Below are 5,127 nucleotides of genomic sequence, written 5' to 3'. Positions count from 1 at the left end.
TGACCCCACACTTCCCTTCTGCATTGCCCTAGCAGAGGTTCTCCATGAAGACTCCGCCCCCGCAGGAAACTCCTGCCTGGATATCCAGGCGTTTCCATACATCCTCTGAAATCTAGGAGGTTCCCAAAACTCAATTCTTGACTTCTGTGCACCTGCAGCCCAACACTATGTGTAAGCTGCCAAAGTCTTGGGGCTTGCACCCTCTGAAGCAATGCCTGAGCTGTACGTTGGCTCCTTTTAGCCATGGCTGGAATGCAGGGCACAAAGTTCTGAGACTGCATAAAGGGCAAGGCCCTAGGCCCACCCCACAAAACCAACTTTTCCTCCAGGTCTCTGGGCCTGTGATGGGAGAAGCTGCTGTGAAGACCTCTGACATCTCCTGGAAACATTTTCCCCATTGTCTTGGTGATTAACATTTGGCTCCTCATTACTTATGCATATTTCTGGAGCAGGCTTTAATTTTTCCTCAGAAAATGAGTTTTTCTTTTCTACCACATCAACAAGCTGCAAACTCCAAACTTTAATGCGTTGCTTCCCTGTTAAGCGTAAGTTCCAATTCCAAACTATCTCTTTTTGGATGCATAAAACCGGATGCTTTTAAGAGCACTGAGGTCATCTCCTGAATGCTTTGCTGCTTAGAAATTTCTTCTGCGATAGGCCGGGCGCGGTGGCTCAAGCCTGTAATCCCAGCACTTTGGGAGGCCGAGACGGGCGGATCACGAGGTCAGGAGATCGAGACCATCCTGGCTAACACGGTGAAACCCCGTCTTTACTAAAAAATACAAAAAACTAGCCGGGCGAGGTGGCGGGCACCTGTAGTCCCAGCTACTCAGGAGGCTGAGACAGGAGAATGGCCCGAACCCGGGAGGCGGAGCTTGCAGTGAGCTGAGATCCGGCCACTGCACTCCAGCCTGGGCGACAGAGCGAGACTCCGTCTCAAAAACAAACAAACAAACAAACAAACAAAAAACAAACAAAAAAAAGAAATTTCTGCTGCCCAATACTCTACATCATCTCTCTGAAGTTCAAAGTTCCACAGATCTCTAGGGCAAGGTCAAAATGCTGCCAGTCTCTTTGCTGAAGCATAACAAGAGTCAATCTTATTCCAGTTCCCAACAAGCTGTCCATCCCCATCTGAGATCACTTCAGGCTGGATTTCATTGTCCATATCACTATCAGCATTTTAATCAAAGGCATCGAACAAGTCTCTAGAAAGTTCCAGAATTTCCCAGATATTCCTGTCTTCTTTGACCCCTCCAAATGGTTGTAAACTCTGTTATCCAGTTCCAAGGTTGCTTCCACATTTTCAGGTATCTTATAGCAATGCTCCAGTACTGTGGTACCAATTTACTGTGTTAGTCCATTCTCATATTGCTTTGAGAAAATACTCAAGACTGGCTAAGTGGTAAAGGAAAGAGCTTTAATTGACTCACAGTTCAGCATGGCTGGGGAAGGCTCAGTAAACTTACAATTGTGGCAGAAGGGGAAAGGGAAGCAAGGCATCTTCTTCAAAAGGTGGCAGAAAGGACAGTGAATGCAAGAGGAACTACCAAACATTATAAAACCATCAGATCTTGTGAGAACTCACTCACTGTCACAAGAACAGCATGGGGGTAACTGCCTCCATGATGCAATCATCTCTGGTATCTCCCTTGGCACATGGGAGTTATGGGGATTAAAATTCAAGATGAAATTTAGGTGGGGGACACAGCCAAACCATATACCCTTAAAAGCAATTGCTCAAATTTCCCTTTCAACATTTCTAGTGTTTTAAAATATATTATCTTAGTGAAAGTAACACATTTAAGCACATAAAAATATGTTACTAAAACTTACGTGAAACTACTTTCTTCTGCCTGTTCTATTTTTGTTTCTCTCCACCAACACTTTCAGTACTAGAGAAAAATATTTTCAAGTCTTTCAGCTCTTCTTTCATATATTAGCTCTATGTTTTCAAATAACATGTTTATACTGTTCCTTTTTAACTTTTCAATTTCAAATATATATATAGTCTTCTTGTCAAATTAGTTGACAATATTAATCACCTACTTCCATTTTGCCTCAAATAGAATCTTGATTTTTGGTCAAATTATGAATTAGTATTTGCTTGAGCTATGTAAATATTGAGACTATGTTAATACTTTCACCAATGAGTCACATAGAGCTAAAAAGAGGGGAGGCTATAATTATGATTCATTTTTTAGTTAAATAGGTTTTGCCCATCTTCTGCATCAAAACTGTCAAATTGTTTTTGGAAATATTATTTCCCAAATGCTCAAGTGTGTCTGATGGTCTTCAATTTCAATTTTCTTCTTGACTCTTCTGCAGCCACCTCCCCCGATTCTGTTTCCATTCTCAACTTCAAGCTGCCAGTCTTCATTCTTATTTTCAAGTTACCTATCACCATATGTACTGAACCTTTCTGGTGTTTGATGGGGCTGATTTGCTCATAGGTGATTTCTTCTTTTACTCTGCTTTATTAGCTACTGGATCTCTATTGGGTTAAAAAAAAATGTTGAAATCTCATTGGGGTTTGTAAAGTTGATCCCAGAGCAACATAGCTTGAATTGCACAGCTTCACTTAGATAATGATTTTTTACAAAATAAGTTTCACCACATGTGCCTTCCTGTCCTACTTCTACTTCCATCTCCTCCACCTCTTCCAACTCTGCCCTCCTTGAGAGGGCAAACCCAGTCTGTTCTTTCTCCTATTCCTCAGTCTACTTACTCAATGTGAAGACAATGAAAAGGATGAAGACTTTTAAAACAATCACTTTCACATCATGAATAGTCAATGTACTTTCTGTTTCTTATGATTTTTGTCATAACATTTTGTGTTCTCTGGCTTACTTTATTGTAAGAATACAGTATATTATAAATTTAACATGCAAAATATGTTAATTACTATTTACTTTACAGATAAATTATCCAGTGAATCATAGGCTATTAGTAGTCAAGTTTGTTGGGAGTCAAATGTTTTATAGGGAATTTCGACTACACAAGGTATCTGCACCCCTACCTTTCACCTTGTTAAAGGGTCAGCTGCACCTATTAACACTTTTGTTTAACTTCTTTTCTTTATGCTAATTTTGAACAGGAGACAAGATAATTGCATGTGATCCACCTACCTAGATTTTCTGGAAATTTTTGCTATTCATTTTAATTTCTGTGGTTCCTGTCACAGTATACTTGAATTTCATATTTCATATTCCCTTTGGATTTTTGGTTAAAATATTTTTTAAAATTTTATTTGTGTATTTATTTATTTATTTATTCATTCATTCATTCATTCATTCATTCATTCATTGAGATGGAGTTTCACTCTTGTTGCCCAGGCTGGAGTACAATGTCACCATCTAGGTTCACTGCAACTTCTGTCTCCTGGGTTCAAGGGATTCTCATGCCTCAGCCTCCCAGGTAGCTGGGATTACAGGCATGCGCCACCATGCATGGCTAATTTTGTATTTTTAGTAGAGAGGGGGTTTCTCCATGTTGGTCAGGCTGGTCTTGAATCGTGGCCTCAGCTGATCCGCCCACCTCAGCCACCCAAAGTACTGGGATTACAGGCATGAGCCACTGTGCCTAGCTTTTAATTTTATTTTTAATTGACATAATATTGTACATATTTATTGAGTACATGGTAATGTTTCATCCTTTTAGTGATCTGATCAGTGTAATTAGCACATTCATAATCTCAAACTTTTATCATTTATTTGTTTTGGGAACATTCAGTATCCTCCTCGTAGCTCTTTGAAACTAAATATTATTGTTAGCTGTTGTCATCCTACAGCACTATAGAACACTAGAATTTATTTCTTCTATCTAGCTGTAATTTGTATCCCTTAATAAATCTCTTCCTATCCCCCTTCCTCCTACCCTCCCCAGTCTAGTATTCTCTGTTCTACTTTTTACTTCGTGAGATTACCTTTTTTTAGCTTCCACAAATGAGTGGTAACATTGCAGTATTTAACTTTCTGTTCTTGATTTATTTAACTTAACGCTGTCCTCCAGTTTGATTCATGTTGCCACAACTTACAATATTTCATTCTTTCTTATTACTGCCCAGTAGTATTCCATTGTGTATAGTTAACACATATTCTTTATCCATTTATCTGTTATTGGACACCTTGGCTGATTTCATATCTTAGCTATGTGAATAGCACTGTAATAAACATATGGGTGCAGATATCTCTTTGATGTACTGAGTTGTTTTTTTTTTTAATTTGGATAAATCCATAGTAGTGGGATTGCTGGATCATATGGTAGTCCTATTTGTATTTTTGTGGAGAATCGCTGTATTGTTCTCCATAGTGACTGTACTACTGTACATTCCCACCAATCATGTAGAAAAGTTGCTTTTCCTCTACATGTTCACCAGAATTTTTTTATTTTTTGTCTTTCTGATAATAGACATCCTAACTGGAGTAAGATGATACCTCATTGTGGGTTTCATTTGCATTTCCCAGATGATTAGAGAGATTGAGTATTTTAAAATATATTAGATGGACATTATTAGTGTGTCTTCTTTTGAAAAACGTCTGTTCAAATCACTCGTCAATTTTTATTTGGAATGCTTTTTTTTGCTATTGAGATGTTTGAGTTCCATATATATTCTGGATATTAATCTTCTGTTGGATGAATAGTTTGCTAATATTTTGTTTCATTCTGTAGCTTTTCTTTTCATTCTGTTGATTGTTTCCTTTGATGTACAGAAGCTTTTTAGTTTAATATAATCACATTTGTATGATTTGTATAATTTGTATAATTTTATATATATATATGTTTTTGTTGCCTGTGCTTTTGAGGCCTGATTCATAAAATATTTTCCAAGAGTAGTATCCTGATGTGTTTCATTTATGTTTTCTTCTAGTAAGTTTACAGTTCTGGGTCTTATATTGAGATCTTTGATCTATTTGGGGTTGATTTCTTTATAGTGGGAGAGGTGGAAGGTCTAGTTACAGTTGTTATTATTTTTTTTTTGCATTTGAATATCCACTTTTCCCAGTACCATTTATTAAAGAGATTGTCCTTTCTCCAATGACTGTTCTTGGCACCTTTGTCAACAATCAGCTGGAATTTGATACATAGATTAATTTCCAGTTTCTCTACTCTGCTTAATTGGTCTGT

Source organism: Macaca fascicularis, chromosome 3 (genome assembly GCF_037993035.2).
Source record: "Macaca fascicularis isolate 582-1 chromosome 3, T2T-MFA8v1.1".
Classification (NCBI taxonomy): Eukaryota; Metazoa; Chordata; class Mammalia; order Primates; family Cercopithecidae; genus Macaca; species Macaca fascicularis.
Note: the sequence above shows the minus strand (reverse complement) of the source record.